The sequence below is a fragment of the Mustela nivalis genome (assembly GCF_964662115.1).
Source record: "Mustela nivalis genome assembly, chromosome: 9".
Taxonomy (NCBI): Eukaryota; Metazoa; Chordata; class Mammalia; order Carnivora; family Mustelidae; genus Mustela; species Mustela nivalis.
Genome location: NC_139028.1, coordinates 100,440,219 through 100,462,954, shown reverse-complemented (window position 1 = coordinate 100,462,954; position 22,736 = coordinate 100,440,219). Strand labels below are relative to the sequence as shown.

The following is a 22,736-nucleotide window of genomic DNA, read 5'->3' as shown; positions in this document are numbered from 1 at the left end:
CAGCAGGGAGCCTGCTTCTGCCTCTCTCTCTGCCTACTTGTGATCTCTGTCTGTCAAACAAACAAATAAATAAATAAAATCTTTTCTAAAAATCTGATTTATATTCATCCATCATTAACCTTCTAATTTTTTTAATTTTAAGTCAGGTACCTCCTTTGGCCTCATTTTATGCAATAACATTGATGAAATAACAGGTTCACCATGTTGGTTACTTTTTTCCTACAAAACAATGAAATAAATGAGGATTAAAATTTCTTAACTCATCCCCAGTGGAGCGGGGACCAAGTGTTTACAAAACAGTGCTTGGGCCATGTATGAAGAGAGCAGACTTCTCTGGAGGAAAAGAGCAGAGGAAACTCTGCCATAAAGGAGTTCTGCAGCCTTGGAAAAATTGTAGAACCTCTCTGGGCTTAGCTTTCCTCACCTGCGAAGTGATCAGACCGTGATCCACAGCTTTGAAGGTTGTGTGGGGCTTAAACGAGATGATAACTGTAAAGCATGTATTGGGGAGGCTTGTGGCTCTTTCTCTCTCTGATTCACTCCACAAACAGCAGGGAAGCCCTGTGCTGAACACCATGGAGGGTTTGGAAATGAATAAGACACAGTCAGTACCATCCCTCGCGTTTAGGACCTGGCGTTCCTGTACAAGGACACTTGCAACATAGAGCAGGAGGATCTTAAATGTCTCTTGAGCAATGCAAGCAAAATTTCAAGAGAGTGGGAAGGAGGAAAAAGCAGCTCCCCCGCCTCCACCCTTCCCCACCCAGCACTGAGAGATCTGGGAAGGCTTCATGGAGGAGGAGCCGTTCAAACTGGGCAGTGACGGATGGGCAAGGCATGAGTGTGCCCAGCCTCAGAGAGGCATTCTGGGAGGAAGGGGAGAACTTAAGCAGAAGCACAGAGATAGGGAAAGGCCATGCTCTGTTACCCTCTGGGCATCCCCCCCACATGGGAACAGAAGACTTTCTTCTCTGTCATTCTCCATATATTGGCAAAGGGCTTCTGTTGAGGTGTTATCTGGGCTGCCAACATTCTCTTGGATGTTTAAACCATCCCATGGATCCATTTCTGCTCACCAATGTCACTCTATCCAGCTCTGGCTGGCATTTTCCCCTTCTGGTTATTCTTGGCCCCCTCGGGTCCCCTGAGGGCAGGAACCAGGACTGGGGACCGGATAGGGAAGGAAAACCTGCAAAAGAAGGGCTTATGGAAACATGATCACCATCTTCCCGTGTCTGCCTGGGGGAAGGGAGTGGAGGGATTAGACTTTCTCTGTGAGACCCTTGAGGACAAAAGTCTTAGCTTGGGGCCAGCCGTGAGGGCCCACTTTCCCATGTGCTCTGTGCTGCCCCCTGGGGGCGGCTGCCTCCCCTCGGGGAAGATGAGGAGGGCATTTGGCCCCCACGTTTTTGAGGGGCTGCCTGCACTGCAGAGAAATTAGGGCAGCCAAATGCTCAGAGTCATTTTGCCTCTAAAACCCTTGGTTCTGGAAAAAAAAATCACTAAAAAGGCAACAGAAAATCTATCCCTGTCACCTGGTTTCCTGTTGGCCCGTTGCTAAATCAGCTTGTGGGGTTGGTTGCTTTTCAAGCTGCCTTTGGCTGCTTTTGGCACATCAGGGCCAGAAAGGGCTCCCAAGACCATCTTCTCCAAAATCCTGGAGGTCCGGGAATATGATTTTTTTTTTATTTCTGTCCACAGACCCGAGCACAGAGCTGGGAACGGGTTAACACCAGCAACAGTTTGCCGAACTGCCAACAGAAGCATGGTCTGCAGGCAAACAGGACCCAGCGAGGGTGGGGGACCTGCCTCCGTCACCCTGCATGGAAGAGCTAGAACGAGGACAGGGCTTTGATTCGGTCGCTGGACCACGGCTGCCCTGTCACCCATCTCCCTGGCCTACTTTCTTCCAGACAGTGACCCCATCTACACATGGGACATGTGTGAAGTCTGCAAAGAATAAATGTCAAGTTCAGAAGCGGAGCAAGGCCTTTTTGGACACAGCCTCTCTTCCTGGGTGCAGGGGAAGGTCGCCCAAGGCTAGGCCGGGCAGATGAAGGGGCAGCCTGGTGTCTCTGGTAGGAAACTTAACACGGGTCCCCAGCATCAGACGGGAGGCGCAAGAAAGAAAGCCCCAAACAAAGAACACACATCAAATGCTGCGCACACGTGTTCCGAGGGGAGAAAATTCTTGGTATTTCATTAGTGGGGGCTGGAGCCAAGAAGCGAATATTCAGTCACAGCGTCTTCTGAGGGTCACAATGTCTGTCTTTTCGTTTTTGATCTAAAAAAAAAAAAAAAAAAAAAGGAAGAAAGGACGGGAGAGGAAGGGAGGGGGGAAGAAAGGAGAAAGCCTCCTAGCTGTAATTGAATTACTGAGTTGGCCTCTGGGGCTGATGCTGGAATCCAAGAGGCCTTTGTGCAATGTCTAGAGGGACCCGGGACAGCAGCAAGGATTTCAAAGGGGAAGAGGAAGAGCCGGGGCATCCAGGAGGCTAACGGGGATGGGCTGGGCTGGGGGACGACCTGGGGAGCTGCAGAAATTGACAGCTGAAGACCTGTCTTGCTCCGGGCCCTGGCCTGACCTAGAATACCTGCCCCTCCTCATAGAAACTCCGGACAGAAGGCAGACTGCACAAACAGAGAGCTCCCAACAGGGACCAAGGTTTCCCCAGGGGCAGGGCAGGGGGACTATGCCTGACTGGGGTGGAAGGGTGGAAGGAATGGACACCCCAGAGCACTTCCCATGTGCCAGGTTCCACTCACACCTGGGACCATGCAAGTAGGATCTTACACTACTCTCTCTTCATCTCATATCATCCCTACAACCACCCTGTTAAATAGGCATGGTTCCCCAGGAGGAAACTGAGGTATAGAGAGGTTAGATAACTGGCCGAATCTCATACAGGCAGTGAGGGACCCAGAGAGTCTGGCTCCAGAGCCCAAGAGCCATCCATCTCACCTGCTGGGGCAGGGTGGGCAGCCACCCTGAAGCCCTTGTCCTGACTGTGTGAGTGTCTTCTCTTGGTCCCCTGCCCAGACAGAGAGCAGGTGGCGGAAAGACATGGGAAGGAGCAGCCTGGTAACCAAAGAAGGGGTTACACATGGCCAGACTGGCACCCGGGATGTCTGAATTGAAGGCCTTTGGATGCCCCTCTAATTCTTACAGACACAGCCCACTCCCCCACCAAGCCAGCAGCCATCACCTTGATGAGCAGGTTGGAATGGGTAGGATGAGGGCAAAATTGCTCCCGTTTGAGAACAAATGGCCTACAGATAAGCCGACACTTGGATACTTCTCACACTCATGCCTTCCCTCCTATCAACCCACTCAACACACCCAAGTTCCAGTCAAACCAAATACTCACATGCCCAAACACACCTCATTCTGGTGTGCCTCAGGACCTTTGCACATGCTATACATATGCTTGGAATGCCCTTTAGACTCCCATGCATCCTTAAGGACCCAATTCTGATTTGCCTGCAGCCTTCCCAGCCTTCACTTCACCCCCTCCCAAGCTGTGTTGTAACCCCTTCCATTCTGATTTCATAACACCCAGAACATTCCACCAGTGCAATGTTTTCCCAATGGTCTCTCTTCATGTCAGCCTGGATTCCTGGAGTCCTGGCCCCCTGAGGGAAAGGAGCAAGAATTTCACATGCCTGATATGTAGTAGGTACTCAGCAAGTATTTGCTGAATAAATATACACAGTGTGTTCATTTCAAACAGCCTTGCCTAGTGACAAAATCAGATCTGGTGGACCATAGCTAGAGCAGTCCCTGTTTTTAATCCATGAATACTTCTCAGTTACCCAGTAGGTGAACAAGACCAAGTCCCTGCTCTAGTGGAACTCAGAGGCTAGTGCAGGTGGCCACAACACAGTTGATAAACTTACTGACTGATTTACTTACTTACACAGGATTGCTTGACTGACTAATTGAGGGTATGTGCTATGAAGGCTATGAAGGCTATGTTGTAGACGGTCCTGGTGGCCATGTCTAACAGCGGGGCCTTAAAGGACCTGGGAATGGTCAAGGATGCCCTCCCTGAAGAAGTAACATTGAAGGGAAAACCCAAAGGGTGAGTTGATATTGACCATAGAGAAGGAAGGAAGGGTGTTCCAGGCAGAGGGAAGAGCATGTGCCAAGGCCCTGAAGCAGGAAGGAGCAAGATCAATAGATAAACCCGAAAAGTCAGTTGGCAAAAGCACAGTGAGTGCGGGGGGTGAGGGGGGGAGGATCTCCTCACTGGTAAAGCTTTGGCCATGACCGTAGGTGCAAGGAAGAGTCCCATGAAGGGTTTCTGTCCCTGCTGCTGGATGTGTTGGTGGGTTCTCTCCATCCCATCTCTCCAGATAATAACCTCCCTGAATTTCTCCTGTACCACCTCCCCCTCTGACACAAAGCCCCACAGAGTCTGATCCACCAAGACCCAGCTGGCCCTGGGGAGAGGGAGCATTTGTTAGGGAATGGGATCACTAGGCAGGTGACAAGCAGTCCGTTGGCAAAAGTTTGCTTCTTGCTTAGCCTTGTCCTCGAATGGCCATGACGGAGGTGGCAGGGGAGGGTCCAGGAGACAAGCTAGGTCACCTTCTCCACTCACAGGCAGGAAACTGACCAACATGACCCGCATCAACTGGGCCCCAGGTGCTCAGACTTTTATGGGCGCTATGTTACGAGTGACCTGGACTTACACTGTATGGATGACAGAACAGGGACAAGAGGGGATGAATCTGTGCTCAAGTTTGCATAGCTAGTAATGGCTGGTGTGGGAAATGAACGCAGGCCAGCGAGACTCCATGGCCTGTGCTCTTAACCGCAGCAGCATGTAACTCTGGGACAAATGTGATGCTCAGAGAAGAAAAGGAATGGCGACAGCTAGTGTTTACTGGGTGCCCACTATGCCCCATGTCCCAGCCTCTGCTTCACACCACCTCGGGGAAATAAAGCCTAGTGACATGTGCCTTCTTAGGATAGGAACACCAAGTCCAGAAAGCTAAGAAGGAGCAGAGCTAGGATTTGAACTCGGGCCGCCTGACTCCAAAACCTGTTTTCTTAATCATTACATACCAGGCTCCCTCAGGGAGAGCTGGGTCTAAACCCCCTCCCTCTCCTGCCCAAGATGAGTTTACAGAAGCAGTAAAGCCCATTCACCCCTGGCGAGCATGTAGACTTCCACAGATAACCCAGAGAGGTGTCATACCTTCTGAAATTCATACTAGCATGTCAATGACTGCCCTGGAATCCTTCCCCCAGAGGATGTTTTATCAGGTGTCATGAGCGCAGGGGAAAGGGAAGTGTGAGTGTGTCTGGGGAGGAATCCGTGGAAGAAACACACTGGCTGGAAGCGGGTCTCCAGCCTTTCTGAGGAGGGCAGGCCTGAGTGTGGTAGTGACACAGGTGCCCTCCCAAGACCCTAGGGGCCTCTTAGGAAGATGCTTTCCCATCTCATCCACACCTACGTTCAGCTACTGCTACACGCCAGCACCATTCATGTCTTCGGGACAAGAGCCGCATACAGAACACTGATATTCTTTTTTTTTTTTTAAGATTTTTATTTATTTGTCAGAGAGAGTGAGTACATGCAGACAGAGTGGCAGGCAGAGGCAGAGGGAGAAGCAGGCTCCCTGATGAGCAAGGAGCCCGATGTGGGACTCGATCCCAGAACGCTGGGATCATGACCTGAGCTGAAGGCAGCTGCTTAACCAACTGAGCAGACACCCAGGCATCCCTGGAACACTGATAATCTAAGGGGAAAATCATTAAAGGCAAACAAATAGGGAAGAGACTTTAGAGAGAAACTAGCAAACTGAGGGTCAGAGTCAGGCTGACAGGCCCCCTCAGCCAGTCAGCGGCCACTCCACCAGGCTTATGGGGCCCCTGGCGTCCCAGGCAGCAGACGTGGGGACGCCTGGACCAGCCTGACCTGTCCCTGCTTCCCAGGAGCTCAGGGTCGCTCGCGGTCCAGGGAGGATAGCGATGTGTGTCCCTCAGGGGCCCACCTCTGCTCCCTAGAGATGCAGACCCAAAGGGCCTTAGATGGGTCCTAACAGCTCACTGTTTGTGGCTATTTTAAGCCCTCATAATCACTTGAAGTGACTAACACTGATTAAGGTTTTACGAGAAATAAGAAAATTCCTCCCCAGCCCCTCCGCCCTGGTTCCAAACCACCTCAGAGCCACTTTATTAACTCACCCAGCCTGGAACCAGCCCCGTCTGGCATGATGGGGGTTTATTTTTCCACTGAGTCGCGGCTCTGTGCCGGCTTCTCTCTAATAACCAGCCCGCCGGCTCTGCCACCGCAGACAAGCCCAGCCCCAGCAAGCCAGTTCCCTTCTCCAAGCTGGGATGTGTACGACCTTCTCAGCGATGAGGAACAAGGGCCACCTGGGTCTCCAGGTGGGCGCAACTGGCCAGATGTCCTTGCTCGTCATGCCCATGGACTAGTGGCCCTCATGACATAGGCCACTCCCCACTCCTGCTACCCCCTATGTGTGGCACACGCTTCCATTTCTCTACCTCCCACCGTCCCCTCCAATACACACACACACACACACACACACACACACACACACACACCCCTGCTTCCTGCACAAACTCACCAATCTTCCTTCAAGATGGATCCGAGCCCCTATTTTACCCTCCGCAAAGTGTTGAGGCTATGGCAAGCAAGCAGGCACAGGCTGCCCGGGGTGGGAAGCGAGTGAAGAGCCCAGGAATTGTGTTGCAAGGTTAAATGACAGAGGTGGTAAAGAAAGATGTGAGCCATGTGCTTTGGTGCATAAAAGTAGTAACTCAGTTCAATGAAGAAGTCACAGAAGCCTCCCAGGAGGAGGTGGCTTTGAACTGAGGAAGAAGGATAGGGAAGCATTTCGTAGGTGAATGGGGTTTATTATTTATTTGTCGGGCACTATGCCAAGCGCTTGGAGACATCCTCTCATCTCATTCTGATAATGGTCCTGTGGAGGAGATATTATCCCTGTCCCCATTTTAGAGAAGGGAAAACCAAGGCTTAGAGAGCCTAAGTAGCTTTCCCAAAGCCAGATGGTTCTAAGTGGGGAAATGGGAGTGCTTGGCACTCTTGACTCAGACCGTGTGCTGCCTCCGATGGAGAAGAGGGGAGAGCAGAGGGGAGAGCGAACGAACGGATCCCGAGCACTTCTCCCCAACTTTGCTTTCAACCACATCATGCTGGTAGCTTGAAATCACCCATGATGACAGTATTCACACCACAGAAATTTCCAAATGCTATAAATCAGGGCTTTTTTATTTTATTTATCCCAGAGAGCTGGCTGGTCAGCAGACACTTGCATAGGAGATGGCAGGATGGGGCGCCTGGCGCGCTCAGCTGGTGGAGAGTACGACTCTTGATCTCGGGGTGGTGAGTTCAAGCCCTACGTCAGGCTTAGAGATTGCTTAGGAAACAAAAAGTCATAGAGAAGGCATGAGTACCTGTGGCAATAAGCTGGAACACAGAGCTCTGGAGACAAAATACAATGGAAGAGGGAACTGAAAAGATGCAAAAGGAAAGAAGCTTGAATTTTATTTGGAAGGCACTGGGGAGCCACTGAAAGTTGTTGAGCAGGGGAAGGTCTTGATGAGATTTGTACTTTAGCGAGAACACTCTGTGGATGGGTGAGGGGGGAAGCTGTTGGACAGAAGGCTGTTTCCCGAGGCATCAGGATTTCTGTGACTTCCCTCCATGAGAGGAAATGTTGCCAGCCCAGGGAGAAGCCCGTAACATCACAGCAAATCCAAACGGTCCTTAGACAGCCCTCCTTGACCATCGAAACAAGTTCCTAGATCCCGGGGCCTTCTGGGGAGATGGAGCCCAAAGTGGAGGGTCCCGAGCTTCCCACCATCATTATCAGCCGCCTCCCCCCACCCCTCCTTCTTGCTTGCTTTCTCTTCTTTCGTGTTGACAGAGCACAACCAGGCCTGTCAGGGCAAGGCCATCTACAGTCCCTCCTTATAACCCCTAGAACACAGTAATGACTTTAAGGATGGATAGATGGATGGACAGATGATTGGACTGATGGCTACAAGAAGGGAAAAAAAAATGAGAGAGTGTGGGCGTTCCCTGTCCCAGGGAAGCTCCGGGGAAGGGCAGGAGGTCACAGAGGAGCCTGAGAGCCTTGGCAAAGGCAGTAGATTAATGGCCAGGAGACGAATGGGGGAAAAAATGCAAGAAGAGAGACTCTGACGAACACAGGCTTCCAGGGGACAGAGAGGAGCGGGTTTATGAGCCTGTGTCTCTTGTCGCGTCAGCTCGTAAACCCACTTGGTTTCCTCTCTGTCTTCAGGCTGGTGAAACCAACGGAGAAGAATGTCCTTGTCATACGGTGGGGGCATGTGGCTACTTTTCTGGCAGGCAAGTGGGTTGACTTGGGGAAGTGCCCGACGTGTCTTAGTTAACCACAAGGGTGTCTCCCCTTTGGATCGGTCTCCCTGGTCCATGCTGTCCTCCCCCCACCCAAACGGGGAAGGGTTCGAGGCTCTCCAGGCTCTCTGGCTAGGAGGACAAACCCTCCAGACATGTGAGCACTTAGTACAACACTGGACTTCTCTGGGACTCAGTTTCTCAGCTATGAATTGGAGATAGTGCATGACCGTCCTCCCCTCCCTTAGGGAGAAGTTCCAATCAAGTGGGAGTAAAGATAACAAAATATCCTACAAATTGTGAAGTGCTGCTCCCAGGTAGGGTATCAAGGTATTATTCTATCTTATTCTGGACTCCAAGGGCTTCGTAGGTGAAGGAGAGCAGCGGGGGAGAGCGGGAGGGGCATGAAGGTGATCAGGGACCATCCAACCACTGGCCACTGAAATCATTGCTCTTGCCCCTGGGGCCCCCAGCCCTCTCTCAACAGCAGCACGGGCAATAACTCAATGGCAGAAATCATCACAGACTTGCCCTGCTCTCTTATGGAAGCTGTCTTCCTAAGACGGGCTTGAAAGGTCTGCGGTAGTCAGCTGCCATTGACCCTGAGGCTTCCTATTTGCCACCTCCTTGACCTTAAAGCCAATGAAACCACGGCCACGTTGACTTTCTGTGTGCCCACCATGATGTTCTCTAAACCTATCTCATTTAAACCCTCCTCCTTCCTCAACTTTGAGTAACTGACTCTGCTTTTTTTGGTGACATTTGGCTTCTGTGTCCCTGTTCTCAGAGATGCCCTTGAACCTAGCCAGAGTAAGTCCCACTTGTTATCAGTCCTGCAGCACCCTATTCACTTCCCACTTTGTCTGTATCATGATGTGTAGTTCAGTGATGGGTCTACTGGTGCCTTTGTGATCTTTCCCCGATGGGAACATTACCTCCACAGAGCCCAGGCCTGGCATCAGGAGATCAATCCCTGCTTATTGAATGAGAAAATGGCATGTCTCTGATATAAATGCTATTATCATTGCCCCCATTGCTCATATTATGAAAAGGACTGAGGCCCAAAGAATTCAGGGCCTTTGGCCAAGGTCATGTGGCTATTAAGTAATAGGTCTACCAGATGACCTCTCTTCCTGGTGGTCTATTCTTAGGACAGGATTGGGTGGCATTTCAAGTAGAAAGAGCTGTACTCTGCCACCATGTAGAATACAATCTGAAGTGATTCCAGTGGCCACACTGCCTGCTTGCTCTTCTTCAAGCCTACCAAACACACTTCTGCCTCAGGGCCTTTGCACATGCTATTCCATCTCCCAGACACCCACAGGGCTCTAATCAGCTGCTTTCTTATCAAAAGGCTCCCCAAACCATGTGTATAAAGCAGCAGCCTCACTCTTGAAGCCATTAAATCCTGCTCTATCTTCTTCATAGTGCTTCTCACCACCTGAAAATCTATTATGTATTTATTTGTTCATCTTTGTCCATATGCCTATGGCTCTAAGAAGGCAGGGACTTTGTGTTTTCCATTAGGTTCACTGCTAAGTATTCCCTGTACTTAGCCTGTATCTAGCTTGTTGTGAGTGTTAAGTAAATTCATGGTGAATGAATCAGTGAATGAATGAGCAGACTCAGAAGCAGGTGGACAAACAAGACCAGGCTGATGGATGATGCAGGGGAAAACGAAGGGGAGGTTTAGGCTGGGATGAGGGCATTGTCTGGGACAAGAGGGCAGAGCTGCAGAAGCAAACAGGACCCAGAGATAGAAGATCTGGCAGAGTTGCAGCCAATAGAACATGGAAGTCAGCTGTGTCCAATTCCTCCAGACCACCATCTCCTCATCCTGGCAGGTGCCCAGTGAGCAGATGGTGGTGGGAGCTTAAAAAGCTAGAGAGGCAGTAAAACCACCTGAGTACCCAGGTGTGGGGAGTGTCCAGGCCTGGGCACTTGTGATCACCCTCTTGGTTCCAGCCAACCTCTACAACTGTAGTGAACATCTTCCAGGGAGAGAGCAGAGGATGCCAGTCAATCAGAGGTTTGCAAGCTAGACTCTGTATCAAGGAATCCACACAGGGTGCTACAGTGCCATATTCTTATGGCCATTAAAACCCAGCCTAGTGAGGTCCTGAATGACACTCTGGCTGGACTGTTTTTTTTTTTTTTTAAGATTTTTATTTATTTGTTAAAGAGAGAGAGAGATACAGAGCACAAGCACAGGCAGACAGAGTGGCAGGCTAGAGGCAGAGGGAGAAGCAGGCTCCCTGCCAAGCAAGGAGCCCGATGTGGGACTCGATCCCAGGACGCTGGGATCATGACCTGAGCCGAAGGCAGCCGCCCAACCAACTGAGCCACCCATGCATCCCGTGGACTGTTGACATGTACAGACACATTGAAGGTCATCAAAGCTATCCTTCTGCCTATGTGCCAAACTCCACTAAGAAGCACTTGAAAGAATAATTCTTGTGACAGACACACCCTAAGGTAACTCTTCCCCTCTGCCCACCAATACCAACTCACGCCTTTTTGAATCCCCTCCCCTTAACTTGCTGCTAGCCAACTGAATATGATAACAGGAGTCCATTTCATTATCAGTTAGGAAGGACATTAGGTTTGAGGTTGGTGTAGAGGAGAGTGACTACCATGATTTCCAGTGCTTTGACAAAACCTCAGATGCGAGGCCTTCTGGCCAAGCATCTGCGATTTCACGTTGTTGGAGCATTCGTTGTATCCCTGAGGGTTGCAGCTTTCTATAAGTTTGCTGTGGCCGCACTGAGAAAGAAGGCATATGCAGATTTCTACAGAAATTACGATTCCATGAAAGATTTTGAGTAGATGAGGAGGGCTGGTATCTTTCAGAGTGCAAAGTGATTTTGGAACGTAAAGAATTTCTTTGGGTTGAGTTCAATTGAAATTTGTCACTGACCTGTGTTCCTGAACTATGAAGCACAAATATTGGGTTATGGAATAGTTTGTCTTGATAAATAAACAACTAACAAATTAAAAAAAAAAAAAAGAATGTGATAAAGGGATGGAATGCCATTTGCATAGTTGTTTCATTATAAAAGACTCTTTCTTAACAGACTACAAAGAGACTCCCTTACAGGCTGTGAAGATGTAAACATCCATGTTGTTGAGCAAGGACCACATGGAAGGACTTATGGGTGGTGTCCAGAAGCAGACGGCAACTGCCAGCAGACAACCAACAACAAGATGAGGACTTCAGTTCTGCAACTTCAAGATGAATTCCACGAACAACTTGAGTGCATCTGCAAATGGCTTTTTCCCCAGTCAAGCTTCTGATAAGACTGCAGCCCCAGCCAACCAGGAGTGAAATCCTCAACCTAAATAGAGGATTCAGCTAAGTTGTTTTCGGACTCCTGGTTCACAGAAACTGAGATGATAAATGTGCATGTTATTTTAAGCCACTCAGTGTGGAGTCATTTGTTATGCAGCAATGGAAAACCAGTAGAGTTCTTCTTTAAAAGATCTCTAAGGAAGACAACTCCACGCAATGCCCTTCCATACCCATGCCTTTACAACATTGCATTCTATGCACAATTTGACCAGTACTCATTTTCACCACAGGGCAAGGTCTCATTGGATTTTTACCTGTAACTATCCATGTCAAAAATTAAAAATTCAGGGCACCTGGGTGGCTCAGTGGGTTAAGCCACTGCCTTCGGCTCAGGTCATGATCTCAGGGTCCTGGGATCGAGTCCCGCATCAGGCTCTCTGCTCAGCAGGGAGCCTGCTTCCTCCTCTCTCTCTCTCTGCCTGCCTCTATCCCTACTTGTGATCTCTCTCTGTCAAATAAATAAATAAAGTCTTTTAAAAATAAAAAAAATTTTAAAAAGAATTAAAAATTCAGATTTTTACATCTAGGCAACTTTGGTTTAATTTAGATGAGTAGATTATAGATACCTAGAGAGATGGTAGACAGTTGATAGAGAGAGAGAGAGAGAGATGATAGATAGATATATAGATAGATAGACAATAGATAGATAGCTGACCAAAGAGAAACTCTGAATTTTATATTTTTTATAGATTTTACTGATTTATTTTTGAGAGAGAGAGAATGTGCAAGCAAACATGGAGGAAGAGACAGAGGGAGAAGTAGACTCCCCATCAAGCAGGAAGCCCGATGTGGGACTCGATCTCAGGACCCTGGGATCAAGACCTGAGCTGAAGGTGGGTGCTTAACGGACTGAGCCATCCAGGTGCTCCAAAACCTGAATTTTGTATTTATAAAAAGAAGTATTCTGGTATCTTCTGGGGAAGTTTATCTCTCTCTGGTCAGAGCCAGGTGTGCAAGAAGAAAGAGTCTCATACTGTTGGTTTTGAATGCATTTGTGTTGTGGAAGCACCTTGCCACTCTAAGATGAAAAGTCCAAAGACAAAAATCTAGTACAGTAATCCAGGAGAATGATCAAAATCTGGGTCTTTGATGGTATTGCTTAACCATTGCACCAAACTTAGAAATACCTGCTTGCAGATATTTTGGTTATGGGAGTTAATTTGACACTATAATTTTAGTGTCAAAATTTCGTTAAGCTGTGCTTTTCATTATTTGCAGGTGAAGCATTCCTAACAGAGACAGAGTCGTATATGCATCTCTATAAATGGCAGCAGAAAGTTGAAGGATGCACATCTCTCCCTGGATTACATGGAACAGGGTGGGGAGAGGTCCCCCAGAGGAAAAGGAAAGTGTGACATCAGCAAAAGGGCAACTAAAATGACATTAAGCCAACAAATCAGTAGCTACCCATCACCCACCCCGGTCACCTGCCCATTCCCCCTCATCTCCCCAAGAGATTACAGGCTCTCTACAATGAAAGAGAGGATCTAGAAAGACAAGGCTGCAATCCTAGGTTATGGCCTCTGGCTAGCCCTTTGTCCTTTATCCCTAACACATGGGGGCATCTCTGACCACAGCCACAGCCTTCCCTACTGGAAGCACCTGCAGGATCTCATCATAACCCCCTGGACAGCAATGGCCAGGAAAGTGAGAGAAGTGGGCTTTAAGTCTTGGCTTTGCTATTTGCTAGTTTTGACCTCAGACAAATCAGGAAGGCTCAATTTTTCCACCCATAAAATGGGGCTACCCCATTTAAAAACAAGTTAAGTACAGTATGTAAGTAGATTAAATAATAGGACCTACCTCACAGGGTTATTTTGAGGATGAAGGAGAATATTTATGAGGCCCTGGATGAGGCTGGCACCGTTGTCAGCGTTCCATAAAGGGTGGCTGCTATTCTTATTGATCTCCAAGGGCTTGTGTGGTCTGAGCATCAGTGACCTTGAGATTTTAAGTGGAGACCTGGGCTCAATGGCCATCCCTTTTATAACAGGGCTCCCTACAACACAAGGACTCCCTCCGCCATCTTGGATGAGGAGGCCAGCTCATGCACCAGTGATGCCTCAGCCCATGGATTTATTTTTCCAGCTGCAAGAGCTGCTCTTCTTAATAGCTCTCATCCAGCTTCCCTCCATGATTGAACTTGAGAGAGTGTGTTTGCTTAACACCCACAATGTTCCAGCTCCCACAAAACATGGAGAGAACATGAGGTCAACTCTGGGGGGATCTCGCTCACTCCTGAAATTGAGTTGGACAATCATAATTTTGGTTTAACTGAAAGAACCACAGGTCTCTCTCTCCCCATCGAATCCTGACCAAGGCCTCCCATCTCTGGATCGCCTTCCAGGTCCTTGGCTCTGGGCAGCTCTCTTGGTGTGCTGAGGCTTTGCTCCTCAGCTACTATCTTCGGGCCTGCACACCAGTGCTCCCAGAAAGATGAAGCCCAGTGCCAGGCAAGGCCTCCCTGGGCCATTCCTTTCATGTTCTCCCCATTCCTGTTGCTCTCCTCTCCCTGACTTCTTTTCTCTTCCTGTCTTACTCTGCTTCTGGCTTCCTCTGATCTTCCTCTCTCCCTCCCTGACTCTACTTTTCCCTCCCCATCTCTCTATGTGACCATGTCTCTTTTTCTATTTCTGTTATGTTCTCTCCTATGTTTCTGTCTCCCTCCTTCTCTCTCTCCCAAGGCTGGTTCCCTAGTCTCTGGCTTGCATACAAGGCCCCAGCCTCCTGCAGGAGGTAGTGAGCCTCCATCTCCACCTTCCGGTAATGATAAGAAAGGACTAGAACTCATCCTCAAGACATAGCCTTATTGGCATGTGTTCTTGCCTGCTGTTGGAGGGGCACCTACTGGAGAATTCCCTGCTGTGTGTTTCCCCTGGGACCCAGGAACTATGCTGCCAAAACAAGGATACTGGGAATATCCGTGTGGGTGGAGGAAACAGATCAGCTGTGTGACTGAGGAGGTGCGCCGGGCTATGGGGGCCTCTGGTTCATGATATGTAACATGGGAGTAGCTGTTGGAAGATCAAATTTGGTGAGGACAAAACCTCACCCCACCATAAGCCGGGTACCTAGTGAACCCTCAGTAAGCTGATTCTACATTAAGCATCATGATCACTATTACAGCTATTAGGGATGGTGGAACAAAGAGGTTCTGGCTCTTTCTCAGTGTTTTGCAAATGGACCCTCCTTCTTCACCTGATCTGGCAGAGAACTTTCCATTCAGTGCTAACTACCACTGGCCTTCAGTTCACACCCCCAGACACCTCTCCAAGCTCTCCCATCCCGCCCCACCATGCCCGCCGCCACCTCTCCCGGACCAGAGGCCAGTTCAAAGGGTTTCCCCATCCCTCCCATCATGGACACAATAGCCCGTTCCCCCCGGACCCCAAGCCAGCAGAAGAAAGCACAGGCAGGAGATCAAACGTGGGCTGAATGGAAGACAGAGGAGACAGAGAATGAGAGGCGAGATGGGACGGCAAGAATAATGACTTCCATCCAAGCCTCTTCCCATAAACCCACAGCTCTTTGAAGCCCGCTTTCTTTTAATAAAATGCACTATTATTAATGACCCAAGTGGAAGCTTTCTGGGCAGGACAATGCCACACTCCCTGGGGCCTCCATGGGGCCTTGTGCATGGGAAAGCGCTCCATGGCCCAGTGGACGCCTCCACATGCCAGATGCCAACTGCATGTCACAGGGGCTTGGGAGCTGGCTGGTAGCTGCCCAGATGTCCCTGGGTGCCACCACTGTTTGGGGGGCTGCCACTGCCCTCTTGCAAACGAGGCTTTCGGGCTGGGCCTGGGGCCAGCAGACTCTGTACTATGGCTTTCCAGTTGGTTCATTAATTCGATAAACATTTATGGAGCACCTACTATGTGCCAGTCCATGTGTAGGTTCAAGAGAGCAAGGCAGACACAATTCCTGCCCTCACCAAGCTTGTGAGAACAGAAGACAGCTTTTAGAAGAAGACAGAAACTAAGGCACTGGAGGGTATGAAGGCCCCATGTTCTAGATTTTTACCTCATGCTTCATCCCCATTCAGGAAGCGCCACTGCTTTCTGTGGCCCCCTCATTGTCACAGCAGGGCTTTCCCTCACTGAACCCCCTTGCACTGCCATTCACGCTCCCAAGTCACTTGGCATCTGCCAGACACCACAGGAACCCTTGGCCATGACCCCCTACTGCCCACTGCCCCCCACCACCCCAACCTCCGACTAGAGGGACTGTGGAACTTTTTCTCTCTGCCACCTTCGTGGGCAGCTCATCTGGAGGAGAAACGACCACCCCAGATGGTAAGAAAATAACCTTACTGGAAAGAAACAACTTCATGTGCTCTAAACTTGGAAGGGAGCTTTGAACTAGAGCTCCTTCAAGGCAGTGGATCAGAAGACCCAAAGCCACACACCCTGAAACCAAATGAGAGGATTTTTCCGACACCACAGAGGGGATGGACACAGTGTCTTGTGGGACTCATGTTTGGGTCAAGGGAGGACTGTCCATGCCCCACCTCATGTGGGGGCCTTGAGAAAAACACTTTCCTTCTCAGAAGCTCTAACGTCCATCGGTGTGGTGGGAAACCACTTGGCCCAGCGAGCAGCCTTAGTGTCTGCTGTTCAGCAAGGAACCCCACAACCATGCTTGTTTTCTAGGAATGCAGACCCACGGGTGTGAGTACTATTGATCCCCAGCTACAGAGGAAGCTGGGGTCCAGAGAGCTCTGGCATCTTGACCAGATCCCACAGCTGATGAATGGCTGTCCCAGGATCCCAGCATGTGGGGCTCCGAGGGCTGGGGTGTAGGAGAGGATGAGAAGACATCGGCCACCACGTGCTGGGGACTCAGGTGGGTTCCCGGACCACTCTGGGCAGCCATTTTCCCATCTGTAAAATGGGAGGGCTAGTCAGTCAGAGGGTCTATGGAAAGATGCCAGAGGCTGGGACTCTCCTAAACCATATGGAAAACTGAGTGTGTGGGGATAGGACTCAGCTTTTGAGAAATGGACCATCCCCTTTATCACATTCCCCTAAAAGTGCCTGGCCCAAGAGCAGTTAACAGCATGGAAACAAGGGGTCTCTAAGTGTCTTCATCCTTCTAAGTCCAAGGGCACTTTCACTTATTCCTTCACGCAAAATTTTATCAAGCATTTTGTGTCAGGCCCATAGGGACCCCTCTGGTTCCCACAGTCCCAAGATGGTCCTTAAAGTGAGATGACAATATATATGAATGTGGCCCCTATACGTTTCTTCCCACCATCCGTGCCAGGTCCCACGTCCCTCCCCACAGACCAGAGATTGGTCTCTCCAGGGAACCCCTCCCCTCGTGCCCCTGCCCCTGCCTCTGTCCCTAACCACTGTCCCTGCCATGGGCCTCCTGCAGGCTGAGCAGCAGGACAGTAGAAGAAGAACTCGTGTCTGTCCTGACCTGTATGCTCCCGAGTGGCATTTGGAAATAATTAGGAACAGGCCAGAGACCCCTCCCCAGCTCATCCATCCCATGGGAGCCGGGACTGGGGGGAAGGACAGGGGCTCTGGGCACAGAACAAAGGGATGAAATGAGGAGGCAGAAGATGGAGCAATGAGGCCCCAGAAGGCCCTGCCGGGCCCTTGATGTCCTGGTGGAGGGTCTGGGTTCCAAGTTGTGGTCCAGGGGCGGATGCCCGGCCTCTACAGCCAGCTCCGGTGAGAGCCAGCAGCTGCGGGCCAACTTTCCATGACATCAGGACTGGCCTGGGCTGAGTCTGCCTGGGCAGGGAGGTAGCCCCACACCCTGCTTCCCTCTGGTCCATGGGGTGGGGGGGGGGGCGGGGGCGGGTCCCCATGCCCCAGAGTGGGATGGCCCCGGGGGTGCGTCCCACGGCAAGCTGCCGGGAACATAAAGAACCACCACCGGCTGCCCCCCCCAGAGGGAAAGAGCCCAAACGTCCAACAAGGAAGGGATAACTTGACTGAACAAATTGTTATATATTCATGCATACAACGGAATACTACACAGTACTTTAAAATGATATTTTAGAGAAGTCGTCGGGCTCCAGATCAAGGGAGAGGAGAGTGGGGTGGAGGAGGGTGGATACACGTGGTCTCTCTTCAGACACTTGTGCTTCCCGGTTACAGCCGGTCTGCACGGGAAGGGTATGAAAAATCGTCAAGGACGCTGACAAGGCTGCCCCTCCAGGCCCACTGCTGTGGCTTATCTGTCCCCTCGCTCAGCTCCATCGGCCACAAAGGCCAGCTATCAGCAACTCCACATACCCAAACCCCATTTTCCGTCTCCCGCCCTGCCCTCCACTGCACCCAGCTGTCCTTCAGGCTTCTGTTGACAGAAGAAGCTCTGCTGACACAGAACTTTCTCAGACCACCCTGTCCTGGATGCTTACAGCAGTGTTAATTCATTAGCATATAATGTGGACCCTGTTTGCCCCCCACCTTCATCCTGAAGAGGCTGTAAACTGCCCCTAGGCCAGGGAACGGGCTTGTTTTATTCACCTCTGTAGACTGAGTTCCTCAAATAGTGCCTGGCATACAGCTGGTGCTCAATAAATGGCGAATGACGGAGTGAGTTGAACACCGCAGGGCCAACGTTTATCCAGTGCGACCGTGAGCCAAGCTCTGTGTGCCTTACCTCGGGACCTCCTCACAACCATTCTCAAGAGGCGGACGCTAGGAGTAGGGGACCGCCTCCACTGTGTGGACCAGAGAACAGAGGAGTTCAGGAATTTGCATTATGTCGTGCAGCTAGCAAAAGAGAGCCAGGATTGTAATTATGGCTGCCAGTCTATAAAATCCATATTCTTTTTTTTTTTAAGATTTTATTTATTTATTTGACAGACAGAGATCACAAGTAGTCAGAGAAGCAGGCAGAGAGAGAGGAGGAAGCAGGCTCCCTGCTGAGCAGAGAGCCCGATGTGGAGCTCGATCCCAGGACCCTGGGATCATGACCTGAGCCGAAGGCAGAGGCTTTAACCCACTGAGCCACCCAGGCATCCCCAAAATCCATATTCTTAACCCTTCTTCTCCTCAGCCTCTCCTGGGTGAACAAGGGAGGAGGAGGAAACACGGCAGACTGCATGGCACCCGGGAGAGCTTTGGGTGATGGGTAGGGGCTTAATGATTTTATCGTGTTCTCATCTACAATGCACATGCATTTTATTTATAATCAGAGAAAACTAACAGTACAATAGAAAGTATTTTTTTTTTTAATAAAAGATCACCAAGCAGCCTTAATGGAACGCCACAAATCCTCCGAGGACCCCCAGCAGCCCTCTGGGCATGAGAAGCCAGTGTCCGAGCCCACCCCACCCCCATCCGTGAGGCTGCACAAGAGATCACTCAGCATCATCGTCAAGTTCCCTCCGGAAGGGGGGACCCCCTAGACCACCTGCACGGTCCACACGTCCTCACTGTCCACCCCGCCCAACGTTTCTTAAATGGAGAGCAAAGAGGCGAGCAAAGAGACAAATGTTCTCCCTCACCTCGTCTCTCTCACCAACCCAGCTCCTCCTCCAGCCTTGTCTCGTGCCCCCATGGCCCCCCGGACTCGGGATGAGCAGCACAGCCCACCCCAAAGATCTCACACGTGATTCCATTTTGCTTTATGCATCCCAAATGGTCTGCCCTTTGCTGGCAGGGCTTGCAGCAAATTATTGCTGGTGAAAACAGGAGGCTGGGGTTTGGAAACCAGATGAAGCTTTTACTTTTACTGGCTGTGGGGCCAGGGTGATTCCCAATAGGAAGCATCCTGTAGAGCGAGCGCCATCCGTGCATTCACATAACAGGCATGTGTTGTCCATCTATGGGGTTCCCCCACCTTCCCCCTCAGGCACGGTGCCCGCTGGGGAACGGGAGGGGGAAGTAAGATATGATCGAGGCCTTTATGCAGCTGACACTATGGGCGGAGGGAAAAGACAAAGTGCTAGATGGAATTGGGGTGGGCGGTGGGTATGGAGAGAGAGCTGATCTCTCTAAAACATCATTTTGAACCACTGTCTAGTACTCCGTTGTATGCATGAATGTATAACCACTTCGCTAGTTGCAGAGAAATCAGGTCCCCAGGAGCCAATCCCTCAGTGGCTTCTGATCCCATGCAGCGTGCACCTGCCGCGGCGCCCGGAGCTGATGGGTGTGCGTGGGACAGTGCGACCCCGCTGCCCCATCCAGGAGACTGGAGGACATCCTGCCGCTTTCTCTGGTTGATTCTTGGCTCTTCCAGGAGGCCTGTCTAGACAACTGTTCAAACAAAAGAACAAGGTAAAGTTTGACGTTCTTAAACTTATAGGTAACGCTGGCCCGAGCACGTATAAATGCCCACAGTAGAAATGAATCCGGCCATCAAGAATGCATATGTGTTTTGGGGCACCTGGGTGACTCAGTCAGTTAAATGACCAACTCAACTTTGTCTTGGGTCATGATCTCAGGGTTGTGGGATCGAGACCAGCACTGGGCTCTGTGCTCAGTGAGGAGTCTGCTTAAGGATTCTCTCTCTCTCTCTCTCTCTCTGCCCTTCTCCCTGCTCTTTCTCTCTCTCTCTGTAAATAAATCTTTGGAAAAAAAGAATATGTATGTGTTTTAATAGTTTTGGGGTTTTTGTTGTTGTTGTTTCATATGGGAGGAAATAAAATCTCCTGAAAGCTAGCATTTCCATGTATTCATGCGCCCCATGGTTCACAAAATGTTTTGAGGTGATTACTTCCTAGGAAGCCCCTGGCTCTAGCAAAGCTGACTAGGGACGATGGGAACTTGCACCTGTACCTCGTCAGCCAGACTCCACAATAAAGGGCCCACCCTCTCTTGCCTGCACCCTCCCTCCCCCACTGCCCCTGGTCCTGCCACTTCCCTGGCATGATTCAGAGCAGCACTCCTGGCCCAGGTTCAGAACTGGCAGAGGTGACCGTGGAAGGGGGAAGTTCTGGGCCCTTCCTGGCTGCACGCCCCAGGCAACATCCCTGGGAAACCCCATGCTGTACCAACAAGACACGCACAAGGTGACAAAGACCTGACAACACCTTGGCCGTGTGCATCCTTAAGGGTTAGCTCAAGTTCAGTGTCTGGACAGGGGGCTTGGTCTGAAGCAGAGCTTCCCTGTGTGACCTCTGGTTCCACGGTGTTGACTGGTGTGACAGGAGCATGTCAGCTGCTTATGGGCTAGGGTTTTGTTCTCTTCACTGCTCAATCCCAAATCCCCAGCCTCTAGAAGTACCTCTGACACTAATTCAGTAGCCAGGTGTTGAATGATGGGGATGTGAGTCTGAGAGTTTGATAAACATGTGACAAAGCAGGAGAAACCGGTTTCTTCTACTCAGGCCTTCTCAGAACCTCTCATATGCTCCCATGTGCTCTGATGCTTAGGAGGACGCAGCAGGTAGAATCTTCCAGACGCCCTGGGCCATGGGCTCTTTTCAGCTGAGACTCTTGTAGAACACGGGTTCCACAGTCAAGAGTCACAACGACGTCTCTCTCTTTATCCTCATCAGAGTCCCTCTTGAGGGAAAGAAAGACACCTGTGTTCATGACCCCAGTTCAGACAGGTTCTCCACAAGTGATATCAAAGATGTCCACCAGCTTCTACCGGTTTACATTCTACCCTGGGCAACAATCCCAAAGAAAGAGGTCTAGACAAATCTGGCCAAAGTCCCAGCTAAGGCTTTCATTGGCCAATCTCGGATCACATGACCACCCCTGAACCAATCACTTGGCTAGAGAATGCAGTGTTCTGATTGGGCAGGCGGATATGATCACGTCCCCAGTCTTGGAACCCAGACAAAGTTGAATCTCAAGGACCAGTATCTCCCCCAGAGAAACATCTCAATCCCGTTACCAGGAAAAAAGGGACAGAAAAAATGCAGGTCAAGGAAAACAGGGAATACCCCCAAACCTCAATATTCGTACTGGCACATGGCAAGGCTGGCCTGGGTTAAGGTTCTGGAATGGGGGTTAAGTGCTCCCTGCCCTACTCCCACCCTCACTTCCCCCCAGGATGACACTACATGGAGAATCATGGTCACAGGCTTGATTTGGGGCAAAGAGGAAAGAAAATAAAAATGACACATCCTTGAAGGGAACCCTCACGAGGGCCCTGAGAATTAGGTACTGAGATTATTCCCATTTTATAGATGCGTAAACGGAGGTTAAGAAGAGAAGTCACTTGCCCCAGGTCGTGAGTCGTGAAGCTGTTGTGCAGAGTGTGTGTGTGTGTGTGTGTGTGTGTGTGCGTGTGTGTTGCAGGAGTGGCAAATCAAAAGAGAAAAACTCAGGTTTGAGGCTGCACCTTCCGTAGCTCCTGAATCCCAGTTTCTGCATGTTCTGTAGATCCCGTAGCTTCTGAGCCCCAACGTTCTTTCTGCTATGTGCCCTGGGCCAGCAGCTACTCCCAGGAGGAGACGAGCGGCTCATCGAGAGAGGCTGGATCCAAACAGAGGGCTGCTGGGGGGCTTGAGGGGGGAAGGTTTTGGAGGCCTCAGGCCCAACAGCACCGCTGCCTCCATCTGTGACTCAGGGCGCCACCAGCTCGACCAGCAAAACAGGGAAGAGGAAAACTCTGCCTCTTTCTTACCAATGAATGCCTCCTCCATGCTGCCCCAGGGGGTTCTGGCGCTCTGGAAGATGGGAAGGATCTGGAACTCCTGGGGCATCTGCTCTGGGGTATGTGGCCATGGGGAGCTGGTGCCCAAGAGGAACCAGGAGAGGCGAGAGAGGCAGTGGCCATACAAGCAGACAGCCCTGGGCTTCAGCCCCAGCTCCCCAGTGACCGTCAATGAGATCTTAAAAACCTTCCTTAGCCTCCCCATGCTTCAGGGTCCTCATTTGTAAAGCGGAGCTGTAGCACTACCTGTGGCACGGAGTGCTTGAAAAATTAATGATCCCGAACGTAATGTGCTTCATGCATATTGAATATATTTTCAATTCCCTCCCCAAATCACCTGAGAACATATGGAGCATCTTGGAAGGTTTAGAACCTTCCATGGTCCTTTGCCAGGAAAACTACTTTGGGACAGTTTCCTTAGCTGGTCC

General features: G+C 50.5%; 1 pseudogene across 1 annotated transcript; it reads left to right on the top strand.

The window, feature by feature from the left end:
* Positions 1–10,956: 10,956 nt before the first annotated feature.
* On the top strand, positions 10,957–11,356 carry LOC309841162 (cytochrome c oxidase subunit 6C pseudogene; annotated as a pseudogene). The gene has a single exon. The product of its transcript is annotated as a cytochrome c oxidase subunit 6C pseudogene (transcript).
* Positions 11,357–22,736: the final 11,380 nt, after the last annotated feature.